Raw genomic sequence first — 21,954 nt, forward strand, 5'->3', positions numbered from 1 at the left:
AACCGCTTCTGTCTGCCAGCCTGATCACCCCCTAACCACTCCCCTGCCAGCCTGATTGATGCCTAACTGCTCCCCTGCCAGCCTGATTGCCCCTAACTGCCCTCCACTGCAGGCCTGGTCACCCCTAACTTCCCTCCCCTGCTGGCCTGATCGCCCACAACTGCCCTCCCTTGCAGACCTGGTCCCTCCCAACTGCCCTCCCCTGCTGGCCATCTTGTGGTGGCCATCTTGTGTTCACATGTGGGCAGCCATCTTGTGTGTTGGAGTGACAGTCAATTTGCATATTACTCTTTTATTAGATAGGATTGTTTTGCAGGTTGCTTATTATATATTTTATATTTTTATCCATCATTAGGTTCCATAATAACTTGACATTATGTATACACTTATGAATCTTTATACTTTATAATAACATGACATAATAGCACTTTGTAATTTTTAATTGCGTAGGTTATGGCAGAGATTTTTATCTCCCAGACCTTATCTAACATTCCTAAGAGCTCTGGAATAGTATTCACATTCTTGCCATTATTCTACGGGAGTGGTAGAGTGGTGGTGGAGGAGCACACTGCTCAGGAGTCAGACCACCTAGGTTTCAGTCCTGCCTCTACCGTGCATGAACTGTGACTTTGGGAAGGTCATTTGACTTCTCTATGCCTCGGTGTCTTTATTAGTAAAATAGAAATTCTCTTAGTTGCTGCCTTGTGAAATTGTTAGGAATGATGAACGAGTTGACATTTGGAAGCATGACAGGGCCTGGTGCCTGGTGAGAACTCAGTGTGACTATTAGTATCGCTGGATGCCAGACGTCACAGGTTAGCTCTTTCAGGGCACAGGTGTTACAGGTAAGTGCCTTACCCAAAATCACACAGTAATCTGGCCAACTTTCCAGACCTAAGAAGTTGGACTAGAAGATCTCTGAGGTCCCATTCACATAATTGTGTAACTCCATTTATGGGAATAAATTGTAAACAAATATGCAAAGTCAGTCATGTGTTGATTCCATCAATTTAAATAATGACCCTATCTTGATACACTCACAAATGGTCAATTTAATCCTCCTCCTAGGAGATTGGTTCGGTTGTTATCCGTGTTTTACAGACGAGGAAAGTGAGGCACACAGGGGCCACTAGGTGACACTGCTGGTAAGCTGCAGAGCCAGGTTCAGGCCTGGCATTGGGGCTCCAGTCTGCTGTGCTAATGGCCTCACTGCATCCTAACAGATGGCTTTCCTATGTGACATCAATTGAAATGTTGAGTGTGATGAAATGCTGGATGGAAATCTACTGGTGGCAAAGTGCTTAATTCTTCATTAAGATATTTGGCCATTTGCATTTGTTTACCAGTCTTGATTGGTGCAGTCTGTGTTTTATGTTGTGTGTTCCAAGTACAGGCTGGGAGACACAGGCATTCAAGAACCTGAAGAGCCACGTTATGTATTATTTCATGCATTTGCTGTATGGCTGCCTACTCTTCCCTGAATCTGCCGTGCACTCTCCTGCTTTTGTGCCTTCCCCATGTTATTTTTCTGCTTGTAATGTGCTCTGCCCACACCTCCATTTGGAGAATGCCTACTCTTCCTTTGAGGTCCTGCTCACATCACCTCCCCTATGGAGCCCTCTCTGATTTCCCCAGGCCTAGTGGCTCTCTCCTTTATGAACACTCACTCAGATTTTACACTTTCCAACGCTGTAGCATTTGTCAGTATGTACACGGCGCCCCACAGTAACACACGTCCTTTCTCTTCATAACCTTTCAATAATGAGTGGCCCAAGGGCAGGAGTTGGGTTTTATTCAACTCTGAGCCGCTGTGCCTAGGATAGCATTGGCTCATGGAAGAAGCTGGAGGAGCATAAACTGAATGATGAAAAGAATAAAAGACGCTTTTTTTCCCCAAAGAGTTTCTGTGATTTGATCTAATATTTTTCTGCAGAACTCATGGTTCTCCGGCCAGAGGGTGGCTTTCCCACCACTTCCACAGCAAACAGCTCTGGAAGAGTTTGGCTTCCTGAAATTTTTCCTGTATGTTCCTTTAAATTGCATCCCAAATGTTTCCTATTTGTTGACACCTCATAATTCCCTTCCTTCTTCCTTGTCTAATAGTTGCAGGCTGTTTCCCTTTATCCCTGCTTGTCAGAAAGTTCTGGCCTGGATTGACATCCTCTCATCACACAGGCCCTGTGGGCCACAATCCTGTTTGGGGCAGTTCCCTGAAACTGCAGCAGGGACCAAAGCATGGGTTTGGGCTCCACCATTTATTTCCTGGGTAGATATATAACCTTACTTTGCTAAACCTCAGTTTCCTCATCTGTAAAATGGGGTCACCCACCCCTTCCTCTGTAGGATGTTGTAAGGATTCAACAAGTTGTAAATGTGTGGAATACTAGCACATCTTAGTCACTCAAAAAATGATCCAGCACATTTCCCTCTCTCTGGGCAGACAAGATCTTTTTACCACAATGCAAAGCATCACCCATAAAACACAGACTGTCTGCAGTGATGGGAAGTAAAATATGTGGGAGCTACTCAGTTATTGCTGGGTGCATCCCCATCCAGCCCTCTCCCTTGACACCATGTAATTAAGCAGAAACCCACAACCTAGATCGTATTTCCCTGTGGCTCAATCACATTGCACGGCACCTGCTCTGACACAGAAGCACGCGGATGAACCAGGGCCACAGGAACACGTCAGGGAGGGGCATGATGAGCTGTGCTTGGGGACATGGGCAGGGCAGGCTTCAGGGGGTGGAGACCAACAGGGAGAGAAAGGGGAGGATGTATAAAGCATGCCTCCCTCCTTAGACTGCCACACTGAGAGAGGAGGCAGAGATAATAAGAGCGACTCAGGACTCAGTTTACCAGAAGGACAACAAAGAGGGCTCTGAGGTAGGCAACCAATGTTAAATCCTGGCAATGCTGTTAACTAGCTGGCCAGTCATAGGAAAATATCTGAAACCCTTTCCTCCTCTGTAAAGTGAGTTGGCTAATCCAGCTTCTACAGCATCAGAGTTTTGCACAAAGATCACACGAGGTCACTACTTAGGTGGACACACAGTTTAAACTACAACATGGTGTTTGTTCCATTGGGAAGGAAATTTTTCATCCTCTTGTGGTCTGTTTTCAATCTCCAAGCCTCTGGGTCCCCTGCCAGCCCACTTTGCCAAGAATCCCTTCAGATACCATCTCAAAGGCTTTGCCCAAATCCAAAACTCTAGGAGGCTTCAGTGAGAAGACTGGCGACGAGGGAAATGTCACATGCTCCTCTGGGAGAGCTTGACCCTCAGTCATCTTCGCTGTTCCCTACGAAAGGATGAACATGTAAGGACAGAGGGGAGAGGAGTCCCAGAAGAATTAGAAAATGACACCATTATCATTCTCTTTATGCCTTTGTCATAAAGGCTAATTGTTTGTACTTTTTAAATTACATATGAGCTCTTGACAGGTGGGGTCATGAGTAAATGCAATTGTATTTGAATATCCACGTATGTTGCATACAAAGCCCTGGACCCACGCCTAGGCAAGTCTTTCATGTGCTGCCATCCAAGAGGAGGTCTCGTTTGAAAACTAACAACTGATATTCCTTCCCACCCAGTGTAAACAGAACCCTGATCCAGGAATTCACTCTTGTGCCCCTCTGGTGGGCATTCGCTGGTGTTGAATATTTCATCACAACTGATGATCACAGTGTCAGAAAGAAATTTTCTTCTGTCCCCAAGACTGCGTAATAAGAGTAGGCACTCAATAAGTGAAACCCGTAATGATGTGCTCCACACTTTACAAACTTTTCTCTGATTCTCCTGACACTACTGCAAAGTAGGTGTCCATATCCCCGTTTTACAGATGAGAATGTTGGTCAAGTTACCATTGAAGTGACCTTTAGCACCGACGGTGACGGAACCCAGACTGGGACTGAGGTCTGTCATCACCACTCAGCAAGTATTTTTTTTTGCGTGTCCACCATGTAAGCAAACACTTGACTGTGCATTTGAGGGTATGATAATGAACAAAATAGGTTTCATCATTGCTCTTGGGGCTCACAGCTTGGAAGTGAAAACAGATTCATCTGACTTACAATCACTTCTTACCCATGTAGGGGAATAGATGTTTCCAAGGTAACACACAGCTAGGGAGGGGGCTTAACCTGGTTTAGGCTGAGTGAGAGGAGGTAGGATGGTCACAGTAAATTCTTGCCGAGGAAATTATATATAAACTGAGCCTTAAAGGATAAATAAGAGTAAACAAAGAGGTGAGGAAGTTTAGAGGAGAGAGCCTTCCAGACAGAGGAAGCAGAGAGGGGCATGTTTAAGGCAAAGGGGAGAGTAATAGAAAAGCCTGGGTGGTGGGCAGCGGCAGGGCTTTCCGGAGCTCAGACCTCCTCCTGAGGACACCGAGGAGCCTCTGAAGGTCTTACATGGAGAAAGATAGACACACGTTTGTGTCCCCTGCCTTGTGTCCCCTGCTATCCCTCCTCCATCCATCCTCCTGGCTGCAGCCTGAACAGACATGGGCCCATCTTTGAAAGGTGGTCAGTGGTCCAGGACAGAGCTGCTGGTGACTGGGATGCAGGCTGTGGCTGTGGAGATGGAGAAAAGAGGATGGATGAACTAAGGGAGCGAACTCTGAAGCTCCCGAGAGCCCCAGCCCATTGCAATGTGGGCACTGGATCAGGGATGTTATGAAGATGAAGAATAAAGAAAAAGAAATGGGACTTGAGGGACTAATAAGCTAGGGTGTTGGTTTGAATTATGTTGTTTGCCAATGTGTTCGTATTTCTTTTCTTGTTCTTTGTTTTTCCCCTCAATCAGATGTATGAAGATATAAACTAAAGCATTCTCTTTTAAAAGTTTATATGGGATCATAACCCTGTTTTATATATGGGAAAAGGCTGACTCCCAGTGGGTTTGCTGTATTTTCATATCGCCATAATTCAAACAATGTGATGAATCAACTCGCTGTAATTTCTGAAGCTGGTCTCAGAGTGGCTGAATTTTATGGGGACTTTACTGAGCTGTTCCCTGGGGCTAGGTGGCAGTCCTTGGGGGGAGAGGTGGATTTTGCTGGCCGGATGGAGGAGGGAACTAGCCTTTATGGAGTGTCCCCTGTGGAGCAGGCCATTTACCCCAACAGGAATGCTGCTCCACAAGTAGGAAGGCTGAGGGTTAAGTGACTTGCCCGTGGACACCCAGCTGCTAAGGGCGGAACCTGGAGAACTCCAGTCCGTGTTCTTTTCTGACAGCACATGCCTCCCAGGAACAAGTGACTCGTCCCAGAGGATCTGGCTATGTGGACGGGCCAGGCTACAGGGATATTTTCCGTCTCTTTAGCTTTCCCAGGTTTTGTTTAACCTGAGTAGGCACCTCACTGCACCCTGACCATCCCTTCTCAGGTACAAAAGGGGGCTGCTCTCCTTGGAATTAATTTTTCTCTTCTGACCCAACAACCTTCCCAAGTTGACACCGAGCTTCTGGCTTCCAGTTTTCGGTCGAGATCCAGAGCTCATTCCCCATGGCCCACTTCAGGGAGATCATTCAACCAATGGACAAAGGAATTATGTGTTACATCTAAGAGTCTCTTACAAACCTGAGCAGATATGAGGGAATATTCAGACCTGAGACTTTCAAAGCAGCCAAGTGATTGCTCTGCCCTCAGTAGAGTAAGTCAGCATTGCTCTCCCATTTTACACATGAGAAAACTGAGACTTGGAAAATATGAGTAAATGGCCCAAGATGTTTAGTAACACATTCAGGCTATGTACCTAGGTCTCAAATATAAAAATAGCCAGCATGGTCTTCAGCAACAGCAAGTGTTCAAAATGTGTTTATTTGCTTGCTTCCAGCTCTCCACTTGACCCCTGTCCATCATTATGAAAAGGGGACATCTATTGGCAGCTGCCCCCTGTATATCTGTGTCCACATCCCTAAGCTGTTCTCTGAGTGGGCCCTTTAAGGAATTAACAAGCTCACATATGGTGCAGGGTAGACTGGGAGCCTGGACTAAGGAGTCATAAACGATTTTTAAGAGAACTTTATAGGAGCGAGCCCTCCGGCAGGGCAAGCAGTGAGGTACAGGGTCAGGGTAGAGAGCTGAGCAGCCCCAAGAGGTGGAAAGTCAGCTCTGGTGGAGGAAGAGTTGCTCAGAAAAGATCAGATCCCCCAGAGGAGAGCCTTCAGCCCAGAGCCAGGCTGGGGCCTAAAGGCAGAGGCTCTGACATGAGACTGAGGGCCAGTTTCTTTCCTTATGAAGCTTATCAGTGCACTAAAAATCTGCATGGATAAAGTGCTCTAAAAGTGAAAACAAGAAAGAGAATAGGGAGGGGAAGAAGGAAAAAAGGATTGGTTGGGACAGCTCAGGTCCCTTTACCCTGGGCCCTGTGATCAGGATACAAATATGCATCCTTCTACCCCAAGCCAACCATGCACATGCAATAGTTGTGCACATGCTGCTCCTGCAAACAGGAATGCTCTTTCTTCTCTTCTCTTCCTAGAAAGGTCATAATCCATTATTGAGTTCTCAGGTCACATCACCTCCTCCATGAAGTTTTCCCTGACTCCCTCCCACCTCCATCCACCCTCAGACACAGGCACTCACACCTCTGAGTTTTTACAGCATTGTATAAACCCCAAGGACAGCATTTGTCAAGTTGTGTTTTTATTGTAATAGAACTAGTAGTATAAAGCTCATATTTAAAGAACCCTTGTATTTTTGTCCAGACATAGTCTTACAGTCCTTTCACTAGTTATATCATTTAAATTTCATCCCTAAGCCATAAACTAGGTATTATTTTCACAACTTTAAAAATGAGGAAACTAAACCCCTATGAGATTGGGGATCTTCCTTACCTCGGGCAGTAGACAGTGCCTGTGTTTGAAACAGAGTCTGATTCCATTGTACTTCCAGACTACTCACCCTGAACAAAGACGTAAGAATAGGTGATGATTGAAATAATGAATGAATGTGATCAGTGAGTGAAGAGGGCTTAAGTGTGAAACGTGGCCTTAGACAAGAATTTAATTTTGCTGCAACCATCCCAGAACACCTCCTCTCAGGGACAAAAGCAAGCCTTAAGCATCATGTAATTTAACCAAAGGGAAATGTATCCCCCCACACCCCTCCTCTCAAGCTGGCAAGGGGCTGGCCAGGTCACAGAGCTGCCTTTGGCACCTGCCCAGCAGCACTTCCCAACTTTTGCTGGGCAACCTTTTCCAAACCCTCCTTCCCAGAGCTCGGCATAGTGACGGGCCTATTTTTCTTCCCTGCAACAGAAGCCTTCTGTGCCTGTCCTTAGAGACAGAGGAGCACCAAACCTACTTCTTGGTTGCATTCTCCCAATTAAGCAAAGAAGCCAACCGAAGACTCCTGGAGTCAAACTAATTGCATCTTAGCAGGCTCTGTGCTGCCGGCTTTAGCCCCAAGTCAGATTTTATAGGCCACTTAGCCCCACACCCAGGGTTTATGGTGGAAACCCTGACAAAGCTGCACTGATAAGGCTGCAGAGGACCCAGGAGACAAGAAAACCTAGTTATTTTCCAGAGTCAAACCCAGCCTCACTCTGAGGGCCCCTCAGCAGCCAGAACTCCGAAGTGTCAGCCAAGAGGACCCTGGCAGAGACCTGTTGGTTTCCACTTCGGTGCACTCCAGAAATCCGGTATAATACCTTTCTGAAATTTTTAATGGCAAGTTTCTCCTTCAGCATCACCTAGTACAAAATTAGTTTTCCCATTCTTTGGATTGCCCGATCATTCATTCATTTGTTCATTCATTCATCAAATTCTGAATTCTCATGCCAGGCTTGTGCTGAGCCCTAAAGAGAAGTACTGCTTGAATGATTGATTTTAAACTGTTTTCTGTTAGGGTGCATATTGTGTACTGCACAACTCTAGGGGGCACCATTCACATGGACTATGATCCCATCAATGCCCTCTAGTAGATAGTCATGGAATAGAAGATAAAAATAAAGCAGCAAATGAAAATACCACTTATTCAGTCTCATCTAGAATGAAGAACATTCCAAATAAACAAGGTAACCCAGTTATATAGCAATTCCCAAGCTCTTAGAGCACTTTCCAGTTTGTCCTTCTAAAGCAGAAAAAAAAAAAATCAATGCATCATTTTCTAGTTTGAAACAGAATTTTTCAACCTTGGCATTATTGACATTGTTAGCTGGATAATTCTTTGTTGGGTGAAGCTTCTTTGTTGGGTGAAGCTGTCCTGGACATTGTAGAATATTTAGCAGCATAACAGGCCTCAACGCACAAGATGCCAGTAGTGACTCCTGTCTCATAACCAAAGAAGTTCCCAGATATTGCAAAATGTCAGGCTGGGGAAAGGGAGGAGAGGGGCAAATTGTCCCCAGGAGAGGGCCACTGGTTTGCTCTTCATTACTTTCCATTGCCCTCTAAATGAAGTCCAGGATATGTAGATTTTCATTGAAGATCCTTAGGAACTGACCCCTGCTTAACTGTCCCGCCCCATCACTCACTGTTTCTCCATGCACTCCCTCTGCATGCAGCCCTTAGCCCAGTGATGGCGAACCTGTGACACGCGTGTCAGCACTGACATGTGTAGCCATTTCTGATGACACGCGGCCGCTGAGGCGGCCGCATGCCAAGGATGAAACATTTGCTGCTCCTGAGGATGAAGCATTTGCGAAATAATGTTTTTTCCTCAAAGAGACACACTACCCGAGTTATGCTCAGTTTTTTGGCGAAGTTTGACACACCAAGCTCAAAAGGTTGCCCATCACTGCCTTAGCCCACCCCTATCCTGCCTGGTTTACTCTCCTTGCCTTCAGGCTCAGCTTGGAGCCCCTAATTTGTGAAGCCTGTGCTGACCCAACCCCTCCCCTGATCAAGTGGACTCGCCCCCCATGGAATCCTAGGTGCCTGGGCACCTTCCTATCACAATTAGGTTTATGAGAATATCAATTCCAATGAAATCACTGTTTTATACATTCATGAGCTACTTTAGGGGCAGTAACTATGTATCCCCAGCACTTAAAGTCCTGACTTAGAGATATTTATTTCACAATTGAACTGAAGTAAATCCTATATAATAAAGAGGTAATATGCAAATTTACCATCACTCCAACACACAAGATGGCTGCCCCCATGTGGACACAAGATGGCCGCCACAAGATGGCCAGCAGGGGAGGGCAGTTGTGGGCGATCAGGCCAGCAGGGGAGGGGAGTTGGGAGGGACCAGGCCTGCAAGGGAGGGCAGTTGGAGGCAACCAGGCAAAAAGAGTCAAAAATGGATCTAGCGGCAATCAAAAAATAACCCCACACATAAATACTCTTATTATCCCAATTGTTCAAATAAGGAAAGTGAACCAAGGGAGTTAGATTTGATCAATATCTTCTAAACACCATATTATACTTCCTGGAATTCACCTAGATGGAGCAAGCCTGTTTATTTTACTAGGCAAGTAAATAGCATAGTAAGTTTCAGGAGGCAAGTATTACATTCTATGAAAGCACATGGCTGAGGAATGAAACAATGGCTGGGGAAGGAGTTGTCAGACACGCTTTTCAGAAAAGTTGACTCCTGAACAGACTCTTACATGAAAGTGAAATAGCAGAGGGCTTCCAATTCAGCCTGTGCTTTTGTACGTGGCTAATATACAAAAAGCTAGAATGAGGGAAATGCATTCTTAGAAAATCTTGATTGAGTACCTCTCTTCCTGCACAAGGCTATGAATGTTTGAGGCATTCCAGGTACTCCATCTCATCCATCTTTGCATCCCTGAAGCCAAGCTGAAATTAATAAAAGCCATTAAGATTTGATAGGAGGCACTGTTTTTTAATATATTTTTATTGATTTCAGAGAGGAAGGGAGAAGGAGAGAGAGTTAGAAACATCAATGATGAGAGAGAATCATTGATCAGCTGCTTCCTGCAGGCCCCACACTGGGGGGTCGAGCCTGCAACCCAGGCATATGCCCCCACCAGGAATCCAACCATGACCTCCTGGTTCATAGGTCATGCTCAACCATTGAGCCATGCCAGCCAGGCAAGATTTCAGACTCTTGAGGCAGAGTATTATTCTTCATGATTCTTTTCTCTCTCTAGTTTTTAATCCTCTTAAGCTACCCTTGACAAACAACCCCCAGTAAATCTTTTGGAGACCTTTGTTGTTTGGTTGATAATTGTTGCTTGTTCAGAGTCTTTTCTCTGTGCCAAGTAAAGAGGTTTCCACTCTCTGCCCATGATGAATGGTGGAGTCTTATCAGAGCATTTCAAAGTGGCCCCTGCAGCTCCAGGGCCCTGTGGCCAGGCTTGGAACACGGGCCTGGCAGTTCATCTCTAACCCTCATTCAGCACTGCCCCCTGTTTTTTCTTCCCTTCCTTAGAATGGCCGGCCACCTCACCAGGCTGACACATAATAAACAACATAGTAGCCAATATTACCCTTATTTTTATTAGTAATGCCTTCACTTTTGGCTCCTCAGATATCAGTTCATCTCATTTCTATAACAGAGAATTTTCTGACTTTTATCCTTTGTAGTCACCATAATGGAGATGTGTCAAAGCTAACGTCCTTTTCCTCCAGAGATGTGCAAAAGTAGAAGATTGTTCTCTGCTGGGAATTGGTTTCTGGGTGGCCTGACCAAAAGACTGGGGCAAGCAGCTAGAATTGTTGATCTCTCACAGTCATTTTTACCATTTCCAAGCAAAGCTATCCTCCACGGACAATCATTTTAACAGTATTCACACAACCTTCAAGTCAATTAAATGACCTTGGGCATGGATAAACTAGTTTCTTCAACTGAAAATAGGTCCCCCCACATCCAAACTTCAAGTGCCTTGCCTTAAATGCTTATTATAGTCAAATGTGAAGCCACACAAGTTTTCTTCCCAGAAAAATACCAACACTGGTAAAGAACTGGCTGGAATTAGAACATTTCACTATTTACAAACTCTTTTGATACTAGGAAGCTGTTTACTGAAGGTTGACACTTTCTGGGAAGCAAGAGTTCAAAACAAATGACTATAAACTTGTTAATAGGATGGAAGAAATTGTTCATTCGTTCATTTGTTTATTCATTTATACATTCATAAGTAGCAGATTCTGATAGAAACATTCTGATTTTGTATTCATAAAACAACAGTCCAGACTGTAATAGTCAACTTGGATAACCTGGAGGCCTCAGGTTTCTGGTTAGTCACCACTTCAATATACCATCTCCAGGGCCCTGTGTCTAGATTGTCCCCTTCCCCATGATCTAATTATAGCATGTAGCATCTTATATTTCATATCTGTAGCCATTACCAGACAGCAAGCTCTATGAACTCCATTTAGTTTATCATTGTGTCCCCTAGCACCTGCACAATGCCTTGCACATAGTAGTTACTTAATAAATAATTGTCAAATGGTCAAATGAAAGAGATCTGAAATTCATTCAAGTATTCATTTATTCATTAATTTATTTAATATATAACAATATCTGGAAAGGAAATTTATCTGAGGATTTTATTTTTTAAAAAGATAATAAACTAAGAAGGACTGATCTCCTACATGGGGATGAGCACTGGCTCTGCCAAGTTGGATGGGTCATAGACAGACCAGTGAATGAGTAGATTCCAGTGCCTGGGTAAGTGAAAACTAGATGAATGGACAGATGAGTAGACAAAACAAACTGCAAAGACTTGAAACAGAATTCCAAGACTAATTTTCAGCCTCAGACAGGTGTAGCTGAGATAATTATCTCACCCTGTTCTGGTTTAAATTCTCTCTCTTTTTTTCATTTTCTTGGGATGAAACTGCCTCCATCGGGCAAATGTTAACTCCATCTACTGAATCTACCTGCCACCCATAAATATCTGCTCTTCATCTTGTATCTTTAACTTCTTCTTCTTTACTCACTATGTTTTCATAAACCTGGTTATAATTCTCTATCCTTAAGTTTAAACCCCCCTCAATTTGTTCCATATTCGTAGAGAGTTACTTCCTAACCTCTTTTCCTTCAAACCCAAGATTCCAATTATAGCATCTTCACTCACAATTTTTACTTCTTCACCTATTAATAACTCTTCAAGCTACTAAATCTTGGTGTCCATACCCACCATTTCATAGAAATTGCACTTACCCACATTATTTGCTAAAACCAATACATACATCTCAGTCTCTATTTTTCCTCATCTCTGTAGCTTTTGCCACTGTTGACCAAACCTTCAAGATCTTCCCCCCTGAGATCCAACGATGTTATTCTCATAGAGGTTCCTCCCCCTCCCACCCCCCCACACCCCTCTCCCATTTAGACTTAGCGTTTCAGGCCTTGAGCCTTATTCCTGGAGGTTCTCCGTCCAACTCTCAGACCTTCTTTTTTCAAAGACTAATCTTACTTAAACTTACTCAAATCCATTTCTTTAAAAACCACCCATGTATTTGTGCCTCCAAAAACCTCTTCAACTGAAGTCTCTCCAACCCAGAGCCTTTTCTTCAGTATCAAATCTATGCATGGGGCTGTGTGCAGGACACTATCGCCGGATATGCTAAAGGCAGTTCTAACTCAGCATGTTTAAAACTGAACTTGTCATGTTCCTTCAAACTCTGCTCCTCCCCTTCATGTTTTCAACCCAGTGAATGTCACCTCCATCCATTTAGGCACTCAAACCAGAAACCTGGGCATCATTGTCAGCTCCTTCATCTTCATGAATTACCAAGACCTGTCAACTCTACTTCCCTAAAATCTTAAAATTTTAAATTCCATCCAATTTTCTCCATCCCCATATCTGCTGCCATAATTCAGACCACTATTACCTCTTACATGGATTAATACAGCCTTTAAACTGGTCTTGGCTCCAGTTTTTTATTTTCTTCTTTATACCAAAGTGGTCTTGCTAAAAAATAAAACAGAACACGTAAATAATCCCTTCTCTCTCACACCCTAAACTCACTTAAAACCTTTCACGAACAATTCTAAAGACCTCAGGGAAAGTCCATAGTCCTCAGCCTGCCATTCAAGGCCCTCCTCACCTCTCCAGCCCCACCACCAGCTCTTCATCTCTCTTTTTCTGGGCCTTTGCTTATGCCAGGACCACTGCCTAGAGTATATTTCTCTCTCACTTTCTACACTAAGCAAACTTCAACTCATTTGTTAAACCTAGTTCAGATACTGTCTTTTCAGAGAAGTCTTCCTTGACTCCCAGACTAAGTGAAGGGCTGCCTATGATTGAACCCATTATGACCTTGCCCCCATGGTGTGCCAAAAATGGAGCAACTTTAGGTTTTAACCTCAGTGTCCCTAGCCTAGTGCCTAGCACATGTGAGTCATTTAATAATTTTTTTGTGAATGAATAAGTGATTGATGGAAAGAGGGAAGGAAGGAAGGAAGGAAGGAAGGAAGGAAGGAAGGAAGGAAGGAAGGAAGGAAGGAAGGAAGAGAAGGTGGATAGCTATGGCGAATTAAATCATATGTAACTCTTAATTTCACTCCATATTGCATATCCATAATGCCCTCTAGTGACTGATGGATTCATTGTAGGTTTGAAGGATACTGGGCCAATTAGTAAGCATGTACTGAGAACTAATGTGTGAAACACCCCGTGCTGGGCACTGAACAGGTGAACAGTCTAGTAGAGCAATAACACATGTACCCAAGAATCACCCTACTCTGGGTGCTGTGTAAAGAAAATAGACAGGAAAAGCAGCAATAAAGAGTTTGGAAGTAAACAGACTGAAGTTCTGTCAATACTAGCCAAACAAATTTTCTAGCCTCTCTAGCCCTCAGTTTTCTAATCTATAAAAATGGGGGTCATAATACCTACTTCTCATGGTTGTTGCAGAGGATTAAAAGAAAAAATGTTCGTTTCAGGCACATGTTGGGTTCCTACAGAGTAGGCCCTCAACAAAAGCTACCCTCTTTCCCCTCCACCTGCCTCCCTTGCTCATGAATCTGCAACTGCCCCTGGAACCTATTAAAGCTGAATTAAAATGAGGGAAGGCAGCTCCATCCATGCCTGGAGAGCTGACACATCTTTAAAACCTTTGGTTTTAAAAGATTGGTGACTCCCAGGGAATAAACATGGCATCCAGGCAAGCACTCCTAGGACTTGGATCCCATCTCTGCAGCCCGAAGTTGGGTCTTTGTGTAGCTGAAGGCTTCATTGTTCCCCTTCTTAGTCTAACAGAATTGTGGACCCCAGTGTTGGCACATATTGCCTTTTTACAGCAACTGGAGATGACTGTGGAATTCTCTTCTTCCTTCTCTTCTTCCAGGGCCTTCCATTGCTGCCCATAAACTAAAGTACACAATCCTGAATCCTTAGCAAGAAATCCCTGGGCCTCCTCTCCCTCTACACCCACTTGCACTCTCTAACTACACTGAGTCCTTATATAAATCATAGTACCTAAACATCTTATTTTCTAGTGCCTCTGGGCCTTCTTCATTCTGTTCCTTCTGCCTGGAACACTCTGTCTCCAGTTCAGTAACTGGCAAAGTCATCTCCATTTTTCTAAGAACCAGCTCAAGCATCAATTCCTTTGAGCAGCTAGCCCAATTCTGGGTCAGCTGCCCTTCCCCTGTATTCCCGCAGCCCCCACCACAGCACTCCATTTTCATTTCCTGATTACCTTTTCATACCTCCCTTTGACCCTGAGCTTAACAAGAGCAGAAACTAGGTCTTGCCCAACACTGAATCCTTTCGCCCTCCCAGGCCTGAAACTCAACTGGTGCTCGATAAAGGCTCTTGGACTGAACTGAACCACTAGAGTCCAGGGCACTGGAGTCCCCTGACTGTTCCAATAGACATATTTGCCTGACTCACATCTGAAATGGTTGCTGTTGTGCTCAGTGGGTCATACCTGTCTAGTTAAACCCTCCTTTTTATTGACCTGTGCCCACTTTGAGGCCACATATGCTGAGAAAGGCAGAGTCCAAGCCAAAGGGATGTGGCTGAAGGAAGCATAGCCAGAGCAAAAGCCCAAATTAAAGTCAAGTGAGATGAAATGTATAGCCATAAATATTAGGCTGCACACTAGATATTTTAAACATTTTATGCAGTACCTTCCATGAGACATACACTTCTGAGTGCCTTAACACACTGACTCACTTAATCTGCACAACCACAGGGTGAAGTTAGTCTATTGTTAATCCCATTTTACAAATGGGGGAAACTGAATCACAGGGAGAACTTGCCCAAGGTAACAAAGCTAGTAAGTGACAAAGCTTTTGTGAAGGACAAGGTGGGCCCCAGTTTTAGATGCAGAAGAGATTATTTCAGAAGCAGAAAGAATCAAGAGGAGGAGGAGTGTGAAGAATGGGGCGGGCAGGCAGCTTGACCACTTACCTACTCAATTTATTCAATAAAAAATGTTGTGCATCTGTGCCTGGTTCTGTGTTAAGCTCTGGGATTATAGTAGTGAACTAATAAGTCCAGTCCCTGGCCTTATGGTGTTCACAGTACAGTAGAGAAATTAGGCAAATAATCACACAGATAAATAAATGAGCATACATTATGGAAAGAGCTAGAAGGGGAATATACAGGGTACCATTAGACTGAATAGAAAGGGGTATCTAACAAATACTGGAGGTCAGGAAATGATGCTCATGATGAGACAAGAAAAGTGGGTATAGCCAACGAAGGATGGAAGGAAGAGATCTCCAAGGGGAAGGAGAAAAATGTGCAAAGTTCCTGAGGCAGGAAGGAGTCTAGTTGTTCAAGAAGCTAGAAGAAGGGCAATGTAGCAGAGGGATAAGAAATGAGACTGCTGAGGGAGGCATGGGCCAAACCATTCAGAGCCTGTGGGAAGGGGAACAATGGGAAAGGAAGTCAGAGACAAGTCTTAAATGCCACACTCAAACCTTGGTACCTCACCTTTGACGTACAAGATGTGTAGGTATCTTGCAAACCAAGACAAGGTCCTGAGTATGTCACTTCAGAGATTAAAAATAAAAACAGACAAAAGGGTAAGTGTTTGGTGAGGTGGGTGTGGGGAGACTTAAAATGTTCAGAAGAAGAGCAAAATGCCCAGCCAAATGGTCAGCCTAGAAAGAGTAGACCCCTTCCCACCCTTGATATCTTCATCAACCTGAGCACTCCGCAAAATAATAAGCTATCATTTATCAGCCTTCTGCAAGGTAGCACTTAAAACTGAGGCAGGGCAATAAATCAGGCACATATAATTTGAGCCCTGAAGTATAGTAATTCTTCTTTTAATGCAACATCTGGTATAGATAATACAGTTTGCAGGGGGAGGGGGCAATGAATGCTATGCAGGGCCCTCATTATTGTGCAGGCAGCGCTTGAAGCCTGACTTCCCTCCCATCCTTCCAGCAACACCGCGGACTTAAGAAGGAGCTTTCTTATTATTCCCTAGGCTGGCCAAAAGGGAAATCGAGTTAATTATAGACTTGTTTGCCGGTTATTAATTAAACCCCAGCTAAACATAAAAACACAGGGGAAGTGCCATTTCCCGCTCCATGCTCCCAGACTCTCAGGGCATAGGAGTTGATGTTCCTGCCTTTGCAGTCCACTCTGTGTCCTGTTTCCTCTGTGGATTTTCTCAGGAGGGTCCCAGGGCCTTTGCTCTCAGTGCAAACAAAATCTTATTTTTAGCTGGGAAGGAACACAAAATGGAAAGCTCCACAAGAGCAGGGGGACAATAGGAGGAAGCTTGCAGACACTGACTGGTCATGACACCAGGGCTCCAGGGGCTGCCACACCCTCTTGTTCCCCTGCAGCCTCCCGGGTTCTCCAGCTTCCCTAGTCCTCAGCTGGATTCCCCAGCATGGGCTGCACACTTGCTGTGAGGCAGCTCTATCTAGTGACTAGAAGGACAAGTTTTGTGGCATCTGACCAGGGCTCTAAACTTGCTCCCACTCACTAGCTCTATGACAATGAGCTCTCCATGCTGTTGCCCTCTCTAAATGAAGACACTAACAATGCCCTCCTCCTTGCTGTGCAGTGACTCTTACCCAAGAAAAGGCTTGTCAAGCACTCCGGTGCCCAGCACATGGTTGCTAATGAATATTAGTCTCCTTTCCCTCACTCTTCCAGTCTTCATCTCTGTATCTCCCACATGAATATTGTATTCTAGAAGGTGCCATGTGACCGTGTCACATCTCATAACCTTTCTAAGCTTCTATTTTCTCATCTCTAAAATAGGAATGAGACCATTGCCCACCAGGGATGATCATTGGGAGAACTGAATTAGATAATAGGGCAACCTAGTGCCTGGTTCTGATCAGAAGCTTACTATATGTTAGTGACTATAGTATCTGAAAACAATCCTCCGAATAATTGAAGAAGAGATTATCAAGCCAGTATCTGGGACATAAAAAAGAGAAGAAACTTCAATCAAAGGGAATCACACCAAACTAGCCTCATTTCCTACTAGAGTTGAGATGCTAAATTACCGGATCAACAGCATTCCATAGATGTTGTAAAAAGACCTCAGAAGAGAATTTTCCAGATTCCTTGTCAACATCTAGCTAAGCCATCAACCTAGCCTCTTCAAAATCTTCCAGTGGGCATTTTCTCTGCTTATCATAGAGAGCTATGGCCATTATGTCTAACTGGCCTTACCCATGCTGTTCTCTTAATAGGAAGAGCCAAGGACAGAACTCTCTGACCATCAGTGGTTTTCTTGAAAACAAGATTTCTCAATGTTGCTAGTCACATGGATGGAGATAGAAAGCATTCCATGAAATTTGCAGAAGAAACAAAACTTGAGAGACTCTTCGATGTGACCTCCAACTCCAAGCACAATGCTCTTACATTCCCCTGTACTACCCAGCCAAACTGAAGACTGAGACAGCATCAAAACTAGAGCAGGTGGACAGCCTGCCCTGCATTAGCTTTGCAACTTGGGTTCATGGATCTTCACTGGCATCATTCAGATCAATGCAAACAATATATTTCCCTCATTTTTTTCTTGTTTTAAATGTATTGTTTCCACTCATCTCCTAACAGCAATCCTTAGACTCAGGTTCAAGTTCTATTCTGCTGCTAAAATCCCTATAATATAGAAGCTGGAAATACAGTGGTGAAGACCTATGAGATCTCTATAGGAGATAAAGATAGTAAACACAAATTGCACAAATCATCATTTAATTGCAATTTTACTAAGTTCCAGGTGCTAAAAGAGCATTTTTACAAAGGTTCCAGAGCTAATATATTATTTGATTTCCTAAAAAGCTTCTCATGAGTAGTGCATAAATTATTATGCCCATTTTCAAGGTAAAACTATAGCCAGAGAGCTCGTGTGATAGATCCAACAATGGAGCTAGTATACAAGGAAGGAATAGACAAAGAAAGAAAGGGGAGATATTTCTGAATTGTAAAGTATCATATCAAAGTATATATGATAGTGACAACTGTCATTTCTATACTCTGTGATACCTAGCTTGAGATTCTATTTTAAAAAAATGAAAACAGCTTATGTCAGAGTTTTCATATATTTTTTCCTAGACCTCTATGGGATTGAATAGGCTAGAAATATTGGTAGAGGGTGTCTCAAGGTAGACACCTACCCTATATTCTATCACATGCCAAATAAAATTATTGAATATCAACTGTACTAACTTGGAAAAATTATTCAAATTCTCAAACTATTTACCTAGTCTGAAAGAAATGGATGATAATATCTACCCCACAGAATTATGGTCAGCATGAAATGAAACAACAAATATACAGCCTGACACATACTAAGTGCAAAATAAATGGCAAGAGTTTCCCTTCCCATTGCTGCCCTACTCTCTGGAGAGGTCTTCATTGCACAAGATGAATCAGTGTTCTAGGAACCTGGCAAGAGGCTGCTGTCAGAGGCATGCCCTGCGATGTCAATACGTGGCTTTGGTCTTGGCTCCAGCAACTCAAAACTTTTAAAAGAAATATAACCAGCATGCCCCTCACTTTTAATTTCCCATTTGCTGTTCATGCCTTACCAATTACAACAAGGGCAGAGTACTTCTCAGGGAAAGGGAAAGTGTGTGTGTGAGTGTGTGTGTGTGTGTGTGTGTGTGTGTGTGTGTGTGTGTGTGTGTGTGTAGGGGAGGTTCCATGGTTTTTGTTTGCAGCTCTGAGAGCTTATGAATAGTTTAGTAAGAAAATACCTTCTCCCCTTTCTCTAAGAATTGAGCAGTGATGCATTTTCAGTTCTCCTAAAACAGAAAAGCTTAGAGAATATTGGAGGTACAGTTTGACTGTTGCATTATAAAAAACTTAGATCCAAAGTTTATAAAAGTGCCACATACCCCAGGACCCCCTCATGCAAAACTGATTGTAGAACTTACTTGAGGAGAAGCTTCACTTCCTCTGAGGAGCTGGCATGATCATGAGAAAGACATGTCCCAAGCCCTACCCTTTGCCCAGTTTTGTGCTACGTGCAAAGTGGCTGGTGATGGGGTGAATAAGATAGTGGCAACCTTGTCCTTAAAGGTTACAGATGGCCCTCTGTAGACTAGACATAGCAAGCTGGAAGGGAAAGAAAATTGCAGAGCAAGAAGTAAGCCCACTCACTAAAAAGTAGTATTTATTATTAAGCAGCTTTCTTCCCTTTCATTGTGTACTTGGCCCTCACAATGATACTGAGGGAATGTTTAGACACAAGTAACATATGCCTGTGTTGCATATGAGGACAATGGATTCCAGAGGCCATAAGTGGCAGAATTAGAATTCAAATTTGGATCTGACTCCAGAACCCCTTCTTGTCAGGCTTGTCTTCTGCACCAAATACCATGAAAAGTGAGGCTGAAAACAAAGTTATTACAATAGGCAAAACAACTCAGATTTCACAACTAGGATAGGGAAATTCATTATTAGGGCAAATAGCCCTTTATTTTTTTTAAATGAGAACCTGGTAAATGAATGGTCACCATGTCATCAAGGAAAGGTTAGAATATGGCCAGGATCCTCCACTGAAATAGGCAAGGAAGTATGTAATTGGTTTTAGAAAGACTTAGATCTAAAAAGATTAAATCAAGTTTTGGCACATGAAAGGGTAAGCTTCAGTTATTGGAAAATTTACTTAGGTGACACAGTTCATTTCCTGATGAAGCCAGATTAATGGGACATTACTGAACCTAATTCCTCAAGAAGTAAATGACTCACTCTCCTCCTGCTGGGCTGCCTGAGCTTTCCATGTGCTTGGCCTTTTGCCCTTTCTGAAAACTCAAGTGCTAGCATGGGAAACTCAGCTGGTAAAGAGAAGGAAAAGAATCAATCCTTTTTGTTCTTTACCTCCTGGTTCTCCATTAATTGGGTCTTAAACTAAACGGCACTTAAATAGCCAAAATAGATCACCGCACCACCAAACTTAGAGTTTACACCAAGTTATTTGGAGCTTACCAAAAAGGCCTAGGGTGATCAAAATGACTAGATGGGCAAGGTCTTGGAAAGAACAAGATCAGAGAATGGTAGCATTCTGGGGCTGAACCTCTCAGAATGGATACAGAGCATGAGGCTATTTGTGTATATAGATGTTCACAGAAAAGCAACAGCAATGAAATACTCAACAATCAGATGGTCAGGATGTCCTATTATGTGATTAGGTAGTTTCTTTCCCAAGCTATCCTAATGGTTGCTCAATGGACTTATGAACAAAATGGTCATAGTCACAAGGATGAAGTTTAGCAATGATGTAGCCAGATTGACTTTGGTTAGAAGTCTATGTTATTAAACCTATGCATAAGTGTCCAACCCATTAACAACAGAGATCATTGCTGAGACTCAGATAAGGCACTGTTTCCAGTGAAAGCATTTAGCCACCTGGTCTGAACATGTAGGGAGATAGTAATTTATCCTCACTGCAACAGATACCAATATATACCATATCTGAAAATGACTTCCCTGCCCATATGTTTCTGACAACATCACCATCAACAGACATAAGAATGCCTTACTCTCTATCATAGTCTCCCACACAACACTGCTTCTGACCAAGGAATTTATTTTACAAACAAGAAGTAGGACAATGAACTTATAACCATGAGTTTCATCATGAACTTCATCACTCAAAACAGACAGTCTAACAGATTGAATGGCATAATGACCTATTAAAGACTCAGTTATGATTCTTGCTAGATGGCAGTACTTGCCAGGTTTGGGTACTGTGCCACAAGGTGTAGTATATCTTCTGAACTACCAGTTCATAAATGATGCCACTTTTCCATGGCCAGAATACTTGGGTGTGAGAACCAAGAAGCAGGAGGAGTTTCTTTCACCATTAACTCTAATGACCCATTCACACAAAAAAATTTACTCCCATTGCTACAAATTTGGGCTCTGTTGTCTTAGAGGTCTTATTTCCCCAGGAAGGAATATTTATACCTGGGGACACAACAATGGTTCATTTAACTGGAAATCAAAACTACCAACTGCCTGGTTTATGCTCCTGCGAAATAAACTAACATGACTGGTGGTAAAAGTTAATAGAAGACCATAGCAACCCAATACATTAAACTCTACTACAGGTTTAGGCCCTCTAGGAATGAAGGTTGGGTAAAGAACCATGACTAATTGAGGCGCTGAATGAGGTGAAAGAAACATGAATTTAGCAGTGGAATAAGGAAGCTCTTACTATAACTATGCCCTTTCCATCAGTCACAGAAATGAGAAAGGCTGCAACTATACAACCAGTCATTTTCCATATCTCTAATTCCTCCCTAGCACCTGAATAAAGTCTAGGTGATTTTATCTGGCTGGTAAAAGTGAGAGGCAAGGAACACTGGGAAAGGGATCATCTTGCTCTTCAGCTTCTCTAGTAGGAGATGACTCTGCCTTCTAATGAGATTCATAAGATTGAGAAGGAAGAAGAGGGTTAAAATTCTGGGCAGCAAGAAAAATGAGAAATGTCTCCTACAAAGAAATATATTAAACACCTGCCATGAATAGAGGAACATTTGAACTGATATTTAAAGATTAGGCAGGAATGAGGCAAACAGCTAGAAAGGAAATGGCATTCCATAGAGAACAGCATATGCAATGGTTCGGAGCTGTCTTGAGAGTGCCAATCA

The sequence above is a fragment of the Cnephaeus nilssonii genome (assembly GCF_951640355.1).
Source record: "Cnephaeus nilssonii genome assembly, chromosome: 7".
NCBI lineage: Eukaryota > Metazoa > Chordata > Mammalia > Chiroptera > Vespertilionidae > Cnephaeus > Cnephaeus nilssonii.